We start from the raw sequence: 23,289 nt of genomic DNA, 5'->3' as shown, positions 1-23,289 counted from the left end.
CTCCTGCCAATGTCTCATACCACGCTGAATCTGTTGGAGTCCGACTCATACATGAGTGGACATTTGCGCTCACAGACACTATTGCTCTGATTATTTTAACGTGACATTTTCCAGGCACACACACACGCTGACGCCTCTTCAGAAGCACTTATTAGTGTTGATCAATGGGCGCATGTGGTCGCGCAGCCTTTGCCACGATTCTGCAGGAGACTGTCGGCGGGTTGTGTAAAGACGTGACATTGACGGCGTATGGCAGTAACCCTTGATGCTCGCACATCACATCACAAATGTCTATTTACGTGACCGTGTGTTACCAAGGCAACAAATGTCACCAACTCCCATGCCCACCCAACGTTTTTTACCACATGCCGTATTATTCAACATTAGAAACAGGTGTGTGCGTGTGTGCGTGTGTGCGTGCGCAGATGTATTAACACAACCATCACATGCCCTGAGTATGTTTTTTTGACAAGTGGTCATGTGTGTGCCGAGTGTGTGTGTGCGTGCGTGTGTGTGTACTGTCGCAGGCCAATGACAGCTGAAGAAGAGGACTGTATTTGTGGAGGAACAGCATGGCAGCAGAGAGGAGTGGAGATCCTGAGGGAGACCTAATGGTTCCACTCCTTCCTGCACAGAGATAAAGACTCATAATAAGCGTGTATGCTCACCATCTGGCCCTGTGCATGTGGCCCTTATGGAGGCGAAAGCAGCGCAATCTGTAAACGATCAGGAGCCATGGCGCTCCCCCTAGAGAGGCCGCCATGCAATCAAGGTGACAGATGGCAGCACCACTGCTGTGGCCTCATGAAGGAGATCAAAATCACCTTCAATAAACTCTGACTGGAATGGGCACAGGCCCCCTCAAAAAGTCGGTTTGTCAGTCAAACTGTGGCAGCTTGCTGAAACAGGGGTAACACACAGCGGTCCGTCCGTCCGCTGCCTGATTTCCATATTTTACGTCTGACTGAGCCTGAACTGTGATCTTTCTCCAGTTGTCCTCTCGACTCGTGCCGGCGTGGGCGAGCTGGCTGCCAGGACTACCAATGCTACTGGGGGGAAATTGAGAACAAGATACTGCTAATGTGGGGCAACAGTAACGGATGGTGGTTGAGAGACATTAAATAAGTGACTGGTGTTCTGTTTTTTTGACATGGCAGGAATGTCATGTTTCTTTTGTCTCTAAATGTGAAAAAACTAAGGAAACCGTTAAAGAGTTGTTCTTATGGCACAAAATGTTGCATGACTACGGTGATGCAAAGTGTGCTTGTGCAAACTTGTCGTCATCAGTAATCTCGGTTTTAAAATCGGATTGAATTTGTGACATTTTGGAAATACGTCACAGTTCAAAGTTTACTTGACTCGTTTTTATGAACAAAAAGTAGAAGAAAGAACGGTCTGTTTTGTGACTTCTGTAGCAATTATTGATACTTTATATCACCATTAAAAGCTATTTAACACACATTCCTAGGAAGTCCATATAAGGAGTTGTGTTGTGTGCCGGGTGAGCGCTAAGTGTGAATTACACATTTGCAGACACACAAAATCATTTTAGAGAAAATGCATCCTATCACGATGACAATATGATGTCTGTACATACAGTACAGCACAGAGTTTGTGCTGAATTCCCTTCCTCTGATAATTTTTTGTTTTAACATCTGATGGAGCAGCATGGTCCGGCCTCCGCATCGTGTCTCTCTCTGAGTGTTTGTGTCCTGAGCATGGAGACAGAAATGCTTGGGAATGCTATTTCACACATCCCCTTCATCTGATGCGCAGCTTCTGTCAGTGATGTGAGAAAAACAGCCTGACTCTCCAAGCTTTTTTTTGCACCAGTGCAAAAGTTCAAAATTGAAACGCCATCTGTTCAATAAAACTAATCTAGGCAGTGAGAGCTGCTTCCAGGCCTGAGCTGATTGGACGCTTGTGTCTCTCGTCTCTGAACTCTCTGCCACAAGGTTCATATTGTTGTGCGCAAAATAAGGCCTGTTTACGTTAATGGCGGCCAAAAACAAGTCCAAGCAAAGTCTTTTCACACACGCGTAAATATTTAGAATCCCAACGTCCTCTGCTTCTTTTTTCGATTATATTTAGCATTCTCATGAGCCCCTAGTTCGTCTGTGTTATTAATTCAGCTGCAGGCACTTTTATTGGACATTATATATCTTTATTCAGCCTCTTGACCACCTTCACTCTTTAGTTCTAATAAAACGAGAGGTTGTAAGTACTTTAGGAGGAAATCGATTGTCCTCTCCACTGCTGCAGCCCCTTAAGCACTCACTTAGTTAATTGCCACACTTATTTGATTAATTGGACAAGTTCCATTGTCTCTCTTTGCCCCCGTGTTTTATAGAGGTGTCCTGGAGTGCCCTTAATCATCCACTTTTAAACATTTTTACCAATGTTAAATATGTGCACTTTAACTAATAATTAGATCAATTACACTAATTAGTATCATAAGTTGAATTGAAAACACTAAAGTGGCTTTTAGGTTTCATATATAGTGTGCTGGCTTTGTGACTTCCAGTCTTAAATCTGTGACCAGCAGGCGTTTGGATGTACTGGAAGGATGTCAGGGCTCTGCTCGTCCCAATTAAGGTTAAAATAATATAGTGCTTAAAAAAATTCCGCTCCAAATTGAATTGGTTTTTATTTGGCCAATATATTAACTGTGAGTCCAGAGATGACTGCACTCGCGTGGAGACTTTATAAAGACTTTTGTAACCTTTACATTGTACATTAGAGCTGCACACCAACCATAATGTTGTTCGTTTGGGTCCTTAATGGACATTAATGTTAGAAAATTATTTCATGGAGCTGTTCGATAGATTATGTCTCACAGCAGAATAAAATAACAACCTTTTTTTTCTTAAATTATACAAATTTGATCATGTAGTTGTGATTACTATTTTGACAAATGCATGAAAGACCTGAAGTTAAGACTGAAATCCTCACGATGTAACGCTGTTGCTCAGATATTTGTCCTGGTCGACCTACAGTGTCATTTCAAACTGAGCTTTATTACAGCACATGTCCTTTTTGTTTGGATATTACTTGTTTTTAAATATTATGTAAAAAAAGAAACCTCTGTTTTGGCTACATTTAATATTATCATGTCTCAAAACCCATCTTCATCCATGTACTTTTGCTGTAGTTTCTCACCACATGCTGAAATACACATGCTTTTCTGTGTGTTGTCTTTTTATATTAATAAAAATATAAAGTCACCACTTTTTTTATTGAACTAACAAGGTATACATTGATGCAGAAACAGCACATGGAAATACACAGATCAGACATATTGTATATTAAGAAATCATGCCAAAAATATAGTTTAAATAAATGACTCAGTAATGCGTTGCTTTTTTGTTCTGTTTATCAAATTAATGATTTTTAGTTCCACTGGAAGAGGATCGATCTTAGGTTGTGATTTAGCAATTTTTTGTTTGTGTCCTATATATAAACATATAAAAACATAATACATAGCAATGATGATATTCGTGGTGATATGTCATAGAAGTGTTTGTATTGATATGGAACGATAAATAGTTTACCGTACAAAATGTGTTCATAATGCAAAATAAATAATATAATAATAATGATCACTTTATATTAAGTGGAGGCCTGCATGAAATTGATTGGGGGACCATGAGTTTGACACCTCTGGACTATTAATGTCACTGCAAAATCTATTTGTTATGTCAGTTTTAACAATTATACAAGTGAGATTTGAAAATGCACTTGTTTGAGATGTCCTCACTTTGAGACCTGCTGAGTCACCTCTTCACCTACAGAGGATTTCCTTCAGTCGTCATCGTTTGGTGGGCGGGGCTTGTCAATCAGCCACCGGTACAGGTGTGCGACATGTCTCCGAATCGCCAGAGGGAAAAGTACTAGACTCTAACTTTCTCTTTGTTCGTGTTGGAAATGTGTTCAACGTCGGTTTCAGTGACTAATTTCAGCGAGCAGGAGGGAACATCCTGCGCCTGTTGGAGCTTTATCTCGTTTTTTCAACCGTTAGCCATTAGCTAACTGAAGGTAAGTCTCCAGCAACCACATGACTTCCCTCGACTGTACCGCATGTTTAAATAACTTAATTCAGTGGAACACACGTAATACTCCATAACACGCAAGTTAAACTTCAGTTTTATTAAGACTAAACCTCAGGGCTGATGTGTGTCAGTTAATTTCTAGGTCATATTGTCTGTCAGTTAATGCTAAACTGGTGCAAATGGTTGTTTACTATCTGTTGCTTTGGTCTCTTTATCCATCCATAAAATGTAAAGACATCCTGTTTTAATCACATTTCTATGGCACCATTTAATGAGACGATCAATTAAAATGAAGTAAAATTAATTGAAATTGTTGCAGGTTAATTTTCTGTTTATGAAGCGACTAATGTTTCAGCTGTTGTTAATACTTTTCATAGGTGTGTGAGCAGTGGAGGGGATAATGTGGTGGTTTACATGGTGCACAATCCAGTCGTGTGTTTGTTTTTATTATGCTTTTACTACTGTATCAGACTTGGATTATAGTACTGGACAGGAGAAGGATTGGTAGTCACAGACACATTTTCTGAAGAGTTAAATAACGTAATTTGTTTGTTCACCCTTGAAACTTGCATTTAAAAAGAGGAAAGTTGCCTTTTGCAGTACATTGCAGCTCATGTGCTCTGTAAATAGTGGTATTTACTGAATGTTATATTAGTTTATTTGACAAAATATGATACTTTTTTTTGCAAGTGAGTAATGTGAGTGATAAAGTCAAGATCAGGTGTTTAGGTGGGATGATATTTTTTTGATTTATTTAGTTTTCTTTGGCCTTGTTCAAATTCACTTCTGTTGTGTTGAGGAAAAAAGCGACAGTAGCCTTGAACCCCGTTGAACTTCAGAACCAAATGTTCATTTTAAGACCTTATGAAGGAAACAAGAAGAAGGCCAGTCTGGGTTCTCAGTACCAGGATTACATTTTGGCTTAGGGCTCTAAAATGATTGGATTAAATCATACTGATTCATGAATGAGCTCATGCAGTCCCTATTGATTTGTCAGATGAGGATTTTAATTTGAGAATCACCTGATGGATGCTGGTAATTTATGCTGATTAGAAATAAAGCATCTTATTTTCCTTTATCATCCCCAACCCATCGGAGCAGAAGAATATTTTTCCAGAAGGGTATAAGGACAGTGGTTGATTAGTTGTAATGTGACTGCAGCAGTACCCCACAGGCTTAAATTTATGTCCTCCATTTGAACTGTGGCTGCGTGTGCTGTATACATCAGGTTTGTTAATGAAATTTGTCGCCAGGAGGAGGAAGTCGGTGACTGCGGTTGTTCAGCGCCCTGACACATAATTGTATGAAACCCAACCTTTCAAACATCAAGTCAGCACTACTTTAATTATGATATTATTATTCTTAACATTAGAATGTGATACATAGTGTGCCTTCATACGTTATTGCGTTGACATTTCTTATAACTTATCAGAAATAACGAGTTTATCAGAGCTTTAATTTAATTTGTTAATATTGCCCCTTTTAAGATCCAGTATAAGATTCGTCCTGAGAGATTCAAACACGTCCAGATCGCTCAAGTACGGGTCTAAATGCTCCCAGTCTGTCTTGAATGTGTCCTCAGATTGAATTACAACAACCACATTGGGAGGTTTGAGGAGGCATGTGGCCACGCTCCTCAGCTGCATGAATGCAATCTGTTGGTTAGAGACCACCTCCTCAGCTGATGTTGTTTTACTCTAATCTACACTAATACATTAATATATTTCACCACCACAATGTTAACACTGAGCACCTGTTTTTTTTTTTTGATTGTTTAAGACTTATTTCATGTTACAGCAACGTGAGTCGTGTGATTTACTGGATCTGGTCTCTGTATTGTCAGAAAAAATATAATTTTCTTCTCACAAACAGTGATGACGTCAGTGTGCATTTGAATAAAAGGTGAGGTCACCAGATCCAAACATATGTGGTCACAGGAGAGGCATCCAAATGCATTTTAATGCCAGGTGTCATTCTAAGGCTGTCCACATTCAATTGGGTCTCTGAGGGTGGATGTTAACTTTAACTTTCTGGCAGTTATTTACAATTTGTTGCATGATATAGAAAATAAATAATAAAATAACATTTGTTTGAGTTTTTGAAGGAGACCATTGTCTCCTCTGTTGCTGTAGTTTTTCACATAGGTCATATCTGTCTTGTCGCCGTACAGCAGCACTACACTGCACCACCTACTGCGTTTGTATGTGGCTGCGTGTGTTCTGCAGTAACGTGGAGCCCTGCACGCCACTGTCTTCTCCATCCTCTCTGTGAGTGTGTGACTGACAGGTGTCAGAGTTGTCATAGCTTCCCAGGCTGCTGAGGGTTGCGATGTGCAGGGACAAGGAAGGATGGAGATGGTGGAGAAGAGGGTCAGAAAGTGCCTGTCATATTCATCTGGGCCTTTTCTCTTTCTGACATGCTCCCGCAGCCCTGTATTGTCTATCAACATCAGAAAGATGACTGACAAAAAAACTGCTCAGGTACAGACAGGTCCACATCTGGGCTATATGTGTGCGCATCTCTGTCGTGTATGTGCTTGAACGTTGCATGGTTCAGAATGCTTTGCCATTTCTTTGAGAGATCAGACTCTAATCCGAACTTTGCAGTGTGAGCACACAACACAGCACAGCTGAGCCTGCTGCCTCCACACTGCCCTCTCCCCTGTCCAGTCACTGACTGACTCAACTCTGGCCATCAAAATGCTGACTGCTCTCCAAAATCTTGATTTCACAAATGGAAAAACAGCATCTGCTTTCCTACAGCTTAACATATGGCGGCGATAACCGCTCATATGAACTGAAGCAGGTAAGCCGGGTAGGGGGTTTGGCCTCTGGGGACCTTGAGCGGAGGGGCTTGACTCTGGGGACTGTGCTGGGCCACTCTACAGTTAGGGCCATGCTGACCTGAGCCAGATGAACCTGCATTTGAAATGAGGGCCTCAGAGCACAGAAAGGTGGCAACAGTGATCCGTGCTCCTCAGTGGAGTACAGATTATTACCTCTGCTAAAAATGTGAGCTTTCACTTCACTGTTTCTTAGTCAGCAGAAAACCGCAAGCTTTACATTTTATCCAGTAAGTTTTAATAATGAATTTTTTTTTTCCCACATAATATAACAGAAAACCTGAAGAAGCCTCCAGGGTAAGAGGTAAAATGTCTTCATCTAAACTAAAGCAGGTCCAGTTCCTTATAACTATACTCTTGAAGACAGTAGTTGTGATTTTCAGATGTGTTTTTTATTTTATGAGATGAAAACCATCCATTGTTTACTACGCGTTCACACGTTTAAATACAAATGGCTACTGCAGACACTCGGTGAAAACTGGAACCTATAGTGGGAACCTGCATCTCCACTTACAGTATGCAAATTTGGTTGGTGACTCTTGTTTTTGTTTTCAGTTGATCACATCGCAGCGCTCTGAAATGTTCAGCCAGTTGAGTAGGCAGTGGGAGTAATGTTTCTGTCAATTATATTGCCATTTACCTGTATCACAAGTCAATTTTGACGTTAGGGGTGATCACAGTGTGACAGACTGTCCACGTGAAGACGAGAGCACTGTTCACAGCTCTTTTGGATCCATTCCTCTGTTCCTCCCATTTCCACCTCACTGCTGTACCTCGCACTCTTGACCTGCATCTTCTGGATTTGCATATCTATATTTATATTTTATGCTGTTAAAAGTGAGTAGGAGATATTTCAGAGTGAATGCTAACAGCAAAATACACTTTTTTTAAACAAATAATCAGGCGTACATGTGTTCTGCTCACAAAAACACTTCAACACAGACAAATTAGGCAGATCAGCTATCAGTAGGTTACATCATTACCAATCGCCGCCTCTAGAATAGCATGATGTGTAATGATCACTAATTGCCTTGTTAGTATGAAAACAAAGCAGCATTTTTTTTTTTTTCATGCTGAAGGACTAAATTACCAGCAAACAAACAAGTGGATTGGAACATGCGAGTAAGGATGTTTTTACATGAGCATCTGTGGATACAGCTGCCGCTTTCTCTGACCATCCTGCCTTCTCCTATCTTGTTTTTCTCAGGCTCAAACAAACAAAGCCAAACAAGACGGCAGCCTCATGTCCCTGCGTTTGGGTGAGTGTTTATAATCTACAGGCCCAGTTGTTTATGACATTGCTTAATGTGTCTTTCATGGAGAATGGAAGCCATACCCCGTCTACCTCTCACGTTGTTCCACACTGTTCCACATCTGTTCAGTTTGCTCTTCTGTTCAAAATGACCTTAAACTCCCACAGTATGTTAGAGTCACATGTTCACCAGCGTATCCTCTGGTAATGATGCTGATAAATGGCACTCATGGGTACAGATTTTAAAAAATACTGTAACGCTGAGGTTGAAACACACACTCATTTTCATTCCCCGTCTTACGTCTTCCTCGTCATCCCCCTGAGAACTTTGTTTACCACGGTGACCACCTGCCACTGCAGGAGCCAAAATGAGATTCAGGTTCCCTTTGTCCCAATCAGCTTTTCCTATCAGGCTAAATACTCTCTGGAGACGGGGCTTATTACTTGACATGATCCTGAGAGTAGATAAATGGCCATCCATGTCATGAGCTGGACCCCACTCATGGGGGAAATGCGTCGAGTTGAGGAGACAGACAGCTTGGGGCCCGAGAGATGAAAGGAGCCCACAGCCTTATTGACGTTTTAATCAAAAACAGTTAGCACTGAATCAGTCCGTTTGCAGGCAGAGAGTCGGGGAGGCTTTTCATTGGTGCCTGTGGAAAATATGCAAGGATTGAATTGCAGACCTTGCTGACATATAATTTACCTACTGTCAGTCTGTATGGGCCTGTTGTATTAAACACACACACACACACACACACGCACACAGCTCACATCCTCCTTCACCTGCTGCAGCATTAGTTCCATTTTAAAAAGTGCTGTGTACCTGTGTCTGTTGGTTGGATTTACAAACTTTACAAAGGATATTCTTTAACATGTGAGATAAGCTCAAGCTCCCGAGGACTCAACTGTTTGTTCTTGTTTAGTTTTTTGCTTTAAAACTGATTAGACACAAATAACCTTTTATGAATGGAAAAAACAAATTAACCACAAAATCAAAATACACAAATTACAAATAAAATATCAATTTAGTCGTTCAAAAATATTGGATTTTATTTGTTTGAAAATTTGAAGCTTGGCACATTCCTCTGGATAAATTAAAAGGTTTAGATACAGCAGTGTTGGTCAGGACTTTGTTGGCCAAAACAGCCTCTGACTAAATAACATTAAGCCCCCTTATCTGATTATGAAAAGCCTGTCTACATGTATAAGATCTGGCAGGTATCTCTCTAATCTTCTTGCTATAGGTTTGGTACCTGAGTTAAGAAGTGAGATAAGATGATAAGATTCACATTTGGAAGTGGTTTACCAGGTTTAGGATGATCTTAATAAGAGATTTGGTTAGAGAGGGAGGCAAGGAATTTGTACTGAATGCCTCTTTTATCATGTCCAAAAAGAGAGGCAACAATCTGTCTTTAAATGTCTTGTAGATATCAGTAGGAAGCTCACTGCTTTACCCGCCCTCATGCTTGCACGGCCTTCAGTTAATTTTGGAAGCCTATCCAAAAATTGATCTTCAGGCAACTGAGGGCCTTTTTTTGTGCATGTTTACCCATGTTTTCCCTGTAAGAGTGCATGGGTTCACACTGGGCACCCTCCCACAGTCCAAAAACATGGAAAAGAATTAGGGATTGGCTAAATTGTACACCCTATTGGCTAAACATGTAAATTGACTGTAGATGTGAGAGAATTGTTGTTGTGTGTGTTTGCCTTGCAACAGTGTTGCAACCTCTCCAGGATGTGCCCTGCATATCGCCCTATGTCTGCTGGGTTTGGCTCCAGCTCCCCCTGCGACCCTTTTGTGCAGGATAAAGCGGTAGAAAAGGGATGTTTGCTGCACCACAGTATGAAATATATATTATAAAATCCATGTTTCTGAGCCGAGTCCTCTTCTAGTATGAATGTTACCTCAATTTACCTCTGTCACATCTGATTTCCCCCCCAAGACGAGAATGTTTAGAGAAGGTTACACACCAGGAATCCCAAGCATTAGCATTTATGGTAAATTATTCATTTTACATGCTTCCGTGAGAGTCAGAGAATGCAGTGAACAATTTTCCACACTCAGAACGACACAACTAATTGTCAAGCGCACTCCAGTGAGTTTTAAAGACATTGCCATTGACTTTTTTTTTTTTTTTTTATCAAACATTAATGCATGGTACAAGTGATTTCATGCACTTAATTCTTAACATCTCATTGTTTAGTGACACTGGAGAAAAAAACCCCACATAAAAACTAATCATAAATTACAAAATGATAATGGGTGGAGGGACACAGAGAAGAGGCTCTGCTCCCTGACTGGGTCATAAGTTGATCATCTTAAGCTCCGAGCTGCAGGTAGGCGATGACAGCTGCTTAATTTGGTTTTGTCACCAGGGTGACTTAATCCTGTAACAGGCCCCAGTGACAGCGGCCTCACAGACGGCTGAGAGATGGAACGGCACTCTGGTCGCCCGTTTACAGATGCAGCAATAGAAACCAAGGTCACTTCAATTAACTGCCAAATTACAATTTAAACGATAATACTAATCACTCACTTTTGTGGTAGCAAGAAGCTACTAGCTGTCATGTTAATTTAAGGCTATGTGGGGAAATGGACATATCCACGCCTGCCTCACAGTGGGGTCCGGCTCTGTGCTGCACAGTTTTCATTTTCTCTGTGTGCTGCCACTTTCCCAGATCAAGAGTGGTGTGACCTGACCGTTTTCTAATGTTGTTTTTCTCCTCTTTCTCTTTTCAATCTCTCTCCTCCTCTACTACATTGTCAGTCTCTCGAAAGGATTTCAATTAGATGCCACTGTTGCCTTTGTCTGCGTGTGTTTCATGTGCGATAGGCTGGAGAGACTAAAGGGCCTCATTACCAGAGCATTTTTCTATGAAGTATCTGAGACTAAAATACTGTAAATGGTACACTCAAACCCACATAAACATTTTAAAGCCTTTGTTTAGGGTTTTGTCGAAGTTTATGAATTGGTAAATTAATTAAAATGGTCATTGTTGCCTATGACCTTTAGGTTGATGTTCCACAGTTTGGGAAATATTATTTTTTACTCCTTGGCTTGTAAAACACTTTATATATATATTTAATATTAAAAAATATTTTTTTACCACTCTCATGTTATCTGCTACATTGTAGGTAAAAATAACCATTTCCAACTCCAAGATACACACTAACAATTTCTTTTTTCATCCTTACCAAATGAATCCTCACCAATTTGCCAGCCACCAAAACCCCAACATCAATTGACTAAGAAAAACCAGCATTTTTGTTTGTAATGAATGCTTAAAAATCCTGTTGACTTAGATCACGGAGGCTTAACCTTTCTGTTATTGAGGACTGTCATGGAGCCTAGTTGGACACTGTAGATATTAGGTAAGTTCCAGACCATGGGATATTTATTCAAGCCAACCTCCACCCCATTACAGTTACTGCCCATCTGCCACTGCTGCCACTCTGAGCCCTCCTAAAGGTTACTCATTTACATATGTGGGGGGAAAGCGTCCACTGATAACAGAGCTTCAATCAATCAATGCTTCGTGATTAGTCCCATGTAAAATCCCTGCAGTTGGTTTAAACTCTGCCTTCTTGCCTCGTTGCCACTTTCCATTTGAGGTCCTGGAATGCCACGTCAACTTGCTGGAAAATACTGAATGGAAAAAATGAATAATTCCTCTGATAAATTATGATGCGGTGCCTGAAATTGATTTATTATTGTCATCGTTAGCCATATGGCACAGACCGCTTCTCCCCCCTTCCTAACATTCAGAAAATCTGCGTTTACAGGGCTAGGTCAGTGCAACCTTTACCATTGCAAAAATGAATCTCTGTCTACTTAGAAGTGAAGGACAACAGAGAAATTTACTTTAACAATAAACAATGGAGAACACAGAGCACACCCATCAGGCACAACATTAAAATCTGTAACTGATTTTTATGTCGCGGCAGATGGGTGTATGTTATGAAAGAGTTCATTCTAAACCATCAAAATGTTATTAAAATAACATTTTGCTAAAAATTTCCATGACTCCATTGGCTGACTAAGTCAAAAATAAACTGATTTTATTTTAAAACCCACAACTGTTTCTATTGTTGTAGCTGACGGGTGTAAATACATTTAAGACTCTGTGTCCTGGTGAGTTTTAGAATGGGGAGGACAGACATTTCAGGATTTTTCTGACGATACAGGAAACCTGGGGTAGTAAAGTAATGCTGAAAGTAGTAAAAATTATTGACTAGACACATGCACATACTTTAAGAAATGCAGGGAAATGAGCTGATGTTCACATTGGCAGCACATATGAGTTATTTGGAGCTTCATAGACCTGTCATTTTCTCACTTTTTTGGGTTCCATTAACTAGGTCTATATCAGCCGTGTGATCATATGCCAATGTACAAAAACATTCAAATTCCAAGTTTTTAATTCTGCAGTAGCAATTAAAAATATGTTCTTGTGCCCCTGTGCTGTAAAGCAGATCACATTCTGTTGATTTGTCGTGAAACCTGCCTGCTGTGGCCTAAAAATGTGTTTTGTTTTTTTCTTTTTTTTAGCCACAAGTAGTTTGTTAACCTAAAAACAGAATATGTCACTAAAATAACCCCCGAAACCTTAGGGGTTGTGATAATTGTATGTATTTGTTATTATGCAATGCCTTTTTACATATATATTATTACTTATCACAATTTTTATTGAAGTGGGTTTTAAAAATTATGTATACAAAACCTGATAACGTCCTTTTGTATAGGACCTGTTTTGGCATAATGGGGAAAAATATACTGACAGCCATTTCCATGTTCTTATCCTCTGTAGCTGAGGATTGGACAATGTGACATGATGCTTTAATGAATTTAATTACAGAAATTATTTTTTGATCTTGTTCTGTCATCCTTTCATAGGTGTTTCCTCTTGAGTCCTCACCCCCCTCCTTCACATCGCACAACCAATTACACCCAAAAGTTAAAGCTCGGGGAGGAAATTTCCTACTTTTGATTATTTGCACGTGGCCTCCCTCCATTTATGTTACTATCTCTGCCTCCATAATCATTTTCTGGTCCTCATATTGCTCAGGGCAACGTTCTATTAGATTGCAATCTCCAAAACTGTTTCCTGACACAAACTTGATATGTCACCCTGATTGGCGTGGAGGAGATGACATGACAGAGCTGGTTTTGGGGGGACTGACAGATAGTTGGCAGGTTAAGGCTTCCCTGTTGGGTGCTGCGCTGCCTCAGGACCGTCACCTGTCAACTCAGGTGAAGTCTCGTCATATCTGATGACTGGGAGCAGCAGAGTAGATATAATGGGATGAGCAGACTGACACAGATGTAGCACTGGTCTCCTTTTGTACGTCGGCCAAGAAGTTGACCATGCTTCACTCAAGTATGCTGCCATGCTGAATAAAGAGTATTAAAGACTTTTAACACCTTGGTAGAGTTCATGTTGGGTACACTCAATTGACTCAAGTGACATTTAGGTAAATTATATCAAAACTTTTGGGCCATTTACTGTCGAGTGACAGTGACAAATTTTCAAATGAACACAGGTAAAATAGATCACTCTTTTGTACTCACTCCAACACACACATCATTCACCAATGGTCCAGCTTCATAAAAATGTTAAAAGTGAAGTTAGTTCACAGTAAACGTCTGGCAAAATCAAAGTCTACGATCATGTTTTTGAGCATGTACACGTCTCGTGTCACCACGATGTGTCGACACAATCACCGTTGCCATTTTTTTTTTGTTTCCTCAAAAGACTGTCCTGCCAAGCACAGGAGAAGCATGTGTCCATCAAAGTCAGGCTGATATGAGGCATGAGGGCTGAGGCCTGCTCAAGACATGTACTAGTGCAAGTGACTCATTCAGGAGCTCAGGATTCGGCATGTCACTCTCAGCACAGTATATTGCCACAATGTATTAACGCACACTGACTGTACAGAGAAAGTTCAAGCAACTTGATCACATTTGGATGTAATACGGAACAGTAATAATATTTGTCTAGAACAAAGTATGATATGTGCTCTGACCACATATGAGTAACTTTGGGAAAACATAATTGAACGTTTTATTATGTACCATGACTGTAATAGCAGGCTTCTGTAGCTCCCTGTCATCATCTGCTTAGTCTCCAAGGCCCTGAGCAACCATCAGTGAGGCGAGTCAGTTATGAAGTCTGATCTGTATTCATAACTTCTGTCAAAGCACCACCATCCACTCTGTTCCTTCCACCCTCGGTGCTCTGTAATCTGGACATAATCTCTCGGACCTGGTCAGATTATGCAGCCTCTTGGCTCGATACAGAGATGTAGCATTTAAGTTTTACTGCTTGACCTGTTGAACCGCATTATCAGGTTATCCTGGGTCAAGCTGCCCCCTGCAGCTTTATACCTAACTTAGTTTCAATCACTCATCTTAATTTATGAGTTATGACTTGTTTCATGGTGAAAGGTAGCGCTTGGGACAATGTAATATTGGACAGCTGGCTGTGATGTCACCCATAAGAGTCTGAAGTCCCATTTTGAAGCCGTGAGATTTGCAAATTGGCCGCTGCCATGTTGAGCTTTCGCAAACCGAAGACACTGTTGTCCACTTGTATGTGCCATGCTGTGGATGTCTTGTTTCCTCTAAATGTGAACATAATTGTACAAAATAGACTTCATGATCTGATGAATAAGATCTGATTGAGTCCATTAAATGTTTACTGACATTGTAAATCAAACAAAAAGTAGGCTTATTTTCCCATGGACCTCCATTCAAACATGTGGCTATGCAATGTATTGTTACTCCTAAAGTACACATGCTGTATATGCTCTATAATTGGTAGTAGAGATAATGTCTTGATACTACTGTGTGTTATCCTTAAGTACCCTCAATCTGATTTGTTTTAATAGTACTAGTACAGAGCTGTTTAAAGTATTTTAATCTTTACAGTGCCAGGGTAAAAACAATGTCTGTCGCAATAACTAAATGCAGCAGTAATCAAAGCTAATGTGTGGCAATTACGGCATTGGCCCTGGTGTGAAGCGCGTTTTCATCTGGGCTCCGTCACATCACATTGCTGTAGGTGATATTCCAGTCCCACACTGTTCAGGGGTGAACTTCAAACAGAGGATCTGCATTGTAAATATTGAAACAGGCATTGTCTTTAACGTCAGCAGCGAGCCCTCTGTGAATTTGAGCAAACAGAAACGACTGTTCCCACTGGTGAAGTGCACATCAAGGTGCTGCCCACATTTTACCTTTTCCCTCCAAGGGGTGGATTTAATCAGTGTGCAGTCGAAAATACCCTCTCGTTAATTAATGGGACCTCCATGAGAGGTCGCCATGCAACGCACCAAAGCCGAATGCAGATAAGGACAAAATGATGGTCAACACCGGTTGCCTAAAGGTTTTTTCTTTGTTTTATTTCGTCTTTTATTTAGCGTGTTGTTTTCCTGATTGCAGGTCCTACTAGGGGCATCTTAATTCTCCAAATTACTTTTTAAGTAGTGCCTGTGCTCTGTGTGACCCTGCTGAGTGACAGGCCATTCTAATCCCTTTTCACAAGGGGAAACAGCCTTTATTGCAGCCTCTGGTTTGTTTTGCCCTACCCCACAACATACGGCATTTAACACTCCCATAATTAAGTGGCTGAAGCCAAAGTGCTTTGCCCAATCTGAGGCCATCGGCTGGCGCTGATTGACAGATGAGCAGTAGAGCAGTTGATGCCGCGCTAACATCATAAATGGCCCCTTTTAATGTACACATACATTTAATTATCACAGCTGTGAATAGAACTGGAATGGTAGAAAATATAGATTGATTTTCCGAGTCATTTTGTTGTTATTGTTCGATTGACACTTCACTTTTCATCAAACACTAAATTGAATGTATTTGGGGAAGATTAGCTCTCAAACACAAAATTACACGCAATGCTGGGGAGTCTTGACAGTGTCCCTGCTTGCCGTTTATCCTGTTCTCTTCTAGCCAACTGGGTGAAGGATACTCTGCCTGTTTCCCCACCCAAACTCTAGGTCCCATCTGCTCAGAGAAAGGCACAACATTTGTCAAAGTAGACTGGATAATGGCTTTGGCATCCTTATTATAATCTCAGCATAATCTTCATTTGTCCACTTTTGGCATCGGGACACTTCTGGGTTTGGGAAATCAGTCAGAACTCTTAAGTGTCCTCGTTTCTTTTTCATTAGCTCAAATCCAGGGACACAAGCTGATTTCAACTCCAATTTAAAACATGATGGTTGTGTTTTTAGAGGCACTCAGAGAGCACGGATTGTTTTTCAATCCTGCTGTGATTAGCCTAAATACAATAGCCCCTAATTAAAATGGTCATAGAAATAAAGCCTTATTAGTCCGTGAATCTGATTATGCTTAAAATCATAGGGTTGTGCCTGGGGGATCTATTATCATGAGTGAGACATCAGAATTAAACCCATAACTACTAGTGGAGAGTGAAATGGTCATAGAGCAAATGGCTTAACATTCCTGTACAATACAAGGTAAAAAAAAAAAAGAGGATAGACAGACTTCATTTTCAACCTCATGCATGTAAGGACGACGGTGGGGTAAACTTCATATTATGTCTCTCCAAATCTCCATTATGGTTGTGGCTCTCAGTTGACTACTGCTCCCCCTGTATGTGGGTCACACACACTGTTCCCAGCTGTGCAGCACAGTCAGCTGTGCCTTTTGCCATGCCCGCCAACATCTGCTCCACAAAAACAATATCCAGCTTTTAGCACTCAAATGGAGGTTACACCATATGCCAGCAAGCCACTTAGTTTCTGCCAGGGGAGCTCGGGCCTGGCCGCACTCATCGAGGTAACAATGAAGGAGAGCGATACGAAGATGTGAAAGACGGCTCTTCTATACCTGTTTTTCTCCTCTTATTTTATTCTCCCTTTTCTTTACCCGCAGCTCTCATTTTCTTTAATTTTATCTTCTCCTTACGTTTGTTTATGTCCCTTGTAGCCTTCGCAGCTCCTCACTCAGGCCATTGATGTGTGCCAGTGTGCATCTGCTCAAGGTGCTTTGGCAGCGTCACCTTTTGAATATTAATGTACCACCTAAACAACAGTTTGCCTGCAAGGTCTGCCACAAGGTTTGGCGACATGTGTTTTTACATGTGCACACTAATCCGTTGAAAATCATTTGTTGTAACACTTAAATACCATTCCATTTCTTTTTTCTTTTTTTTTCTTTTCCTTTTTAGAGAAGTTGGAGTTGCACAAAATGCCATTTATCCGTTTATGACCAATTAAGAGTGCACCTCTTGATAGTATGGGCTGAAGTGCTGCTCACCATGCTAAGAGGTGATAATGGATTTTTAATTAAATATGGGAACCAAAGGTCCCAAAATGGAGCTTACAACTAACCAAGCAGTAGCCATTTGGTGTCTGTACAGACAAGGTCCATTATTGTCTCTCCGTCCTCGAGTTTCATCACTTTCTGAGATCTGGCTGCTAGTCTAGTCCCTTCTGGCTACCACACCAGCGTCCTGTTAATAGGAAACAGGGTGCAGTAGGAAACATTTGATGGAGACAAAATCTAGGATAAAAGTGAGAAACTATTATTTTTAAGGTGCTATATTTTCCTTTGACAGTACTCTTATGCCATAATGTACACCAGTTTCATGTCACAATCTGTTGTTTTATTTACCGAACTAAAATACTGACAATTTCACACAGAAACCGACACGATAAGGTACGTTGCCAGTAATTATGTTATTCCTCATGTGGAAGCACTTGTCCTTGTTAAGTCGTCGGGGATGGGAGAGGAGGGCGAGACTGGCAGAGCCACACGCATGGGGGGGAGGAACCGCCGAGAAGCTCTGGGACAGCAGGTCGGGGCTGCCTTCCGCAGGTCACGGTTTCACCTGTGGGTATTAATTTGGGAGGGACCAGCGCGCAGCAGCTGTGTGTGATGGCCATGGTGCGAGTTGTTGGAGGAGCTGGTGAGCAGTGAGAAATCACCTTGACAGGGTCTGCACTGTATATCATACGGGGAGCTGATGCCACTCATGAATGCTGATTAGAGTCTGGAGGGAGTTTAATTACTTTCTGCTTAGATGCTGTTGGTGTTTGTGATTTGAAGCTCTCTGTAGCAGCTTGTTTATCAGAGTTAGCAGTACACGTCTTTAAAAAAAAAAAAGAAAGAAAGAAGAGAAAAAATTGTCTCTCTTTGGCTAGAAAACAACTTTGAGTATCATGTAGTTACCAGATGGTTGAGCTTAAAATTACAACAGCACCACTAAAATTTTTACCAAAAGGCTATGCTGGCAAACGACATACAGTTTTAATGTTGAAAAATAACTTTGTGTGGAACATAGCAACACAATGTGGCTTATTTTCCAAGTTGTTTATACCCACCTTTAGCTTGTATTTATTTAATCCGATTGCTATTTTTTGTCTAATTTCACACGTTTGCCACATTTATTTTATCAAATCACATCCGTCTCGGAGTCACTTCTGTCGCAGAAATGCCAGCACTTTTGGCAACGGCGGCAGATTCCTGTCAGTGTCTATCTTTGAACACCTCCCACATTATGTTCTGTGGAAGTGAGTCCTATCTGCTGCCAAAGGGGCGCAGTCCAACAACAAATGGCACTGGATAAGAGGCTGGAGCCGAATAGGGAGGGGTCGTCGCATCCGCAGACTGCGCACTGTGGACAACTAATAAAACTAATGTTGAATGCTGAAAGTCCTCTGTGCTCTAGAGAATGTAATGACTTGGAGCAATGATGTGGAATAGTTGTGCTGGCATATTATTGACTGTGTGCACTTCCTTGGACAGTCAGAGGAGGGCAGTGCTTAAGTGGAAACAAAGCACAAGCTGTCAGTCTGTGTGTGTGTGTGTGTGTGTGTGTTACTGAACGAGCAAAGGTGTTGTGTGTATCCTTGTTTATATTCCGCGAACCATGTGGGTCTCTAACAGGTCAACAAGGATGTGTGGTTTGTTATTATCCGCAGTGTGTAACATGCTGTTGGGTGTCTCCATTGTGCTTTACATTACAGTAAGTAACACAGACAAACTAGCACAGAAATTATGCTAATGATGACAGTGATTATGTTAATTTGACTTAACCAGTCCAGTGCAATGATGCTGAGCTCACATGATTATTAATAGGATCACAACATGTTAGTCCACAGAAGTGGTTAAGATAGGCTTGTAGTCTTTACATGAATCGTCTGTGACAAAACACATGCACACACACAAAATCAGAAATGCTCATTTCATTTACTTAATGATGTTATATTTTAAGTCACAATCATATGAAAAGGTGAGAAAGAAGTAATGAATTTACTCAGACTAAATGAAAGACTAAAATATAAAGAAATATCAATCATTTGCAACCTTAAAAAAAGTAGAGTTCTAAGTAAACTGAAACAGAAAAACACAAACACCATTGTTGTGAGTCCAGGAGTAGGAAAGAAGTGTAGCCTTGTTGAGCCCTACCCTGTCTTTATTTATTTTAAACTTCAATAAATCTTTATTAATCAGGGACAATGCAGTGAGACATAGTGGACATATTGTGCATCTGATGTACTGCACGTAGGGTGTGTGTATTTATACATATGTGTGTGTGTATACGTATATACTCTCCCGATCAAAATTTTAAGACCAGTTGAAAAATTGCAAGAATTTACTTTTTGCACTGTTGGATCTTAAGAAGTTTCTAAGTAGTGCTTCAAACTACAAAAAGAAGAAAAAAATTTGACCATTAAACTGAAATAGGCTGTTCATCAGCTGATCAAACGTTTAAGACCACAGCCTTTAAAAGCATAAATCTTTGCAAAAATGTGGATCCAGTGCCATTTTCTGTCAAGTATCCACACTGTCATGACCTCCTGATGGCAAAGGCAAAAAAGCTTTCTCTCTCTGAACGCGGTCGGATTGTTGAGCGGCATCAGCAAGGCCTCTCGCAGTGTGCTGTGAGGTTGGACGCAGTAAGACAGTCATTTTAAACTTCTTAAAAGATCCTGAGGGTTATGGAACAAAAACGTCAAGTGGTAGAACCAAAATCTTTTTAGAGTGATGTTATTTCTCTGGAAGAAGTTCTCTGTCAGGCAGGCATTGTGAACTGCAGCGTTGTCCTGTTGAAAAACACAGTCAATACCACACAGACGATGGCCTTCAGTCAGGAGGGATGCCCCCTGCAACATCTCCACAGCTTTTTAGAATATTTCTAATTCTAAAAAGTTTCGGGAATTTTTAAGGTCGGAGGTAAAGTGGCTTTTATTTCCTGCTCGACGCCTCTCCGCGACAACTTTTTAAGGCCATCGCATGACTCCATTGAACAAGAGTGAGACCTCGACAAATGTGTTCAGTCAGCAACCCACATCTGGGTGTGATGCATCATGGAGACCTGTCAAAAAAAAGTCTGATCCTGATCAGTGTGAAAGTGTAGACAAGGATGTAATATTGAACGTCCAGATGGTTTCCAGGCAGAGACAGACGTGCGGTGGCTTGGTGTTATCTTTAATTTATATCTGCTCAGCTGTTCTCCCTACATTGTTAGGCCTTGTCTTTGGCAATGGGAAATGTGCAACTAATTTATGATGAGGGAACAAACAAACTGAGCTTAGTCAGTGTCATTTTGGTCAGCGCTGCAGCTGATTTGTGTGAACAGTACTGTATATGATATAGTGGAACATGCTTTCACTTGCGATTGGAGATGACTTTTTGGGATGCATGTTGCCAAAAACTTGATGATGATGCTGGGAAGCCCAGCATGGTTCACACTTCACTGGTTCAAAGCAACCACTAAGCTCTTTTTGATGATATTATATACACTATTGTGGTTGACTTAATCTTGTGTGTATCTATGTGTGTATATATGTATGTATATATATATGTGTATATATATATATATATATATATATATATATATATGTGTATATATATATATATTCCAAATTCCTGTAAATGTAATTAGGTTTTATGTTGAATTTGAAAACATTCTGCAAAGCGCACAGAAGCATCCTGAGAAGAGGAGGCAAGTGCCCCGTTGTTCCCTTGTCCCAGGTTAAATTTTATTACATTAAAAGAGAGCTGATGTGATGAAAGAGTGAAGCAGTTAGATCCTCTCATTTACCATGGATCGTTGTGCTCCTGACAGCAGACGTTTAGGGCTGGCATGATCTAACCCATGTCTACTGTTAATGATATTAGTCTGTAATCTTTTTTTTTAGTTATTTATTTTTTCATAAAACTTGGCCATTCGCAAGACATTTGTGCTGATGCATTTACCTCCCAGCTACAACCAGCCATTCCAAAAAACATAATGCTGCAACTGTGTGGCAGATATCTGTGGCCCTCTCACATCCCTCATATTTAGGGTTTTTAAGGAACATCTTTTTCCTGATATCTGATTCATTGACTTTGGGACTGATACTGAGGATCGCACTGGGTTGGCTCAGAACTTCACAAAAATACAGTGTGTATACTGGTGATGCATTTCATCATTGAACTGTAGTTTAAGAATATTGATACAGTATTTTTTTGATCGATTTCCACTGTACGGTTTCAATGCCGATATTGATCACATGGGCGAAATGATGAACTTCCTCCCCTCAGAGGATAGTTTGCTTTCCAAAATCCAATGCATCTGCTTTTCAGAAGCTACTGACAAATGTATGTTAATGTGTTGGCAGGATTTTAAAAGTGAAATGAGGCAGCCCATCTTTTCAGATCACTCATGTGTCACAAAGCCAGAGCCTCAGCTCGTTTCTCTCTCCTCCATGGGACTGGGATGACCTCAATAATTAAGGGACAATTTTAAAATGCATTTCTAATTTTCTACCAGACCGAAAAGCTTTATTATAGAATGGCTGACAAAAATCCTCCCCTTGAATGGGGGTGACTCCTGGGCTTCCACTAAACTGGTCATGAATGCACAAACCATCTGTTTTTCTGGCCGTTTGTCAGTGTGAGCGTGGCGGAGGCAGCTGTCGAAGTGGCCTCGGTTTGAATGATGGAGCACAAAACCTTTGTTTAGCTCGGCAGTTGCTTTGTGAGCTCTGGCTCATCCCGCTCATGTTGCCCTGCACTGGAAAAAGGCAGGAGATGGTTTCTGTTGTTGGCCCATCAGTCTCCTCCAAGTTGCCAGAAAGACCAGAGTCACAACGGCAAGACGAGTATTTGGAGACAGCCAGAGGAAATGAAATGAAGGAAGAGAATGAATAAGAGGGAAAGAAAAATGAGGAAATGGACAGGAGGGATGTGGGGAGAGAATTAAAGAGAGGGGAAGGTGTATGGCCAGTGTGTGCATTGTGTTGGTGAATGAGGATCTGGGACATTGTGTGCAGGCCAATCTGTAGCTCAGTGGGTGAGGTTGTCAGGAGCCAGAGCCAAGGATGAGGGCCAGAGGGCCAGGAGAGAGAGGTGAGAGCAGCCAGCAGGGCTGAGGTAGAGTGGAAGAATGGAAAAAAATGAGAGCAGAGAGAGAGAGAGAGAAAAAATGGGAAGTTGAGAGAATATAGAGCAACTTTGCTTTGACATTCTTGACACAGCCTGATGTAATTTTGGTTTGTTGAGTTGGACAAAGATAAATAAAGTATAGGAGGGATGAGCCGATATTATATTAGTACATCATATCAGACTGATAATGGTAAAAATCTAGGAGTCTAAGAATACACAACTGTCACGCTGCAGAGTCGACTATTTTTAAAATAAAGGAAGCAAACTGCAAAACAGACGGGTACAATTTTGTAAAAGTACTGTATTGGACCGATATTGGTATCAGCAGGAGCCAATGGCTGTGATACTGATTTCTAATACAAAAAAGTCGTATTGAGCCACGCTTAAACTAATGTATAGGGCCCGTTTGTAAAGGGGGGTTCCAGGCTGTGCTTAAAATATAATTTCCTGGACACACTATGTGTTATTTATTTATTAAATGCCACCACTAGGTAAACCCAGCATATTAAGGGATCATTTAATTCTTATCATGCACATTGCTCTGCTCCCTCTACCCCATTTATCTGTTTTTATGTTAGTTTATTAAGGTAATCTCCTCGGATAATATTACCCCATGTGCCCTCCTGTAGTGTCGGGTCACCGTGTCCAGGATGACCTAAATGCATACATTTATGTGCCTGATGCACTTGACCGGAACAGAAAGGCTGTGATTTTCTTTTTTTTTATTAT

This window comes from Solea senegalensis, linkage group LG1, assembly GCF_019176455.1.
Source record: "Solea senegalensis isolate Sse05_10M linkage group LG1, IFAPA_SoseM_1, whole genome shotgun sequence".
In the NCBI taxonomy this organism is placed as follows: Eukaryota; Metazoa; Chordata; class Actinopteri; order Pleuronectiformes; family Soleidae; genus Solea; species Solea senegalensis.
Note: the sequence above shows the minus strand (reverse complement) of the source record.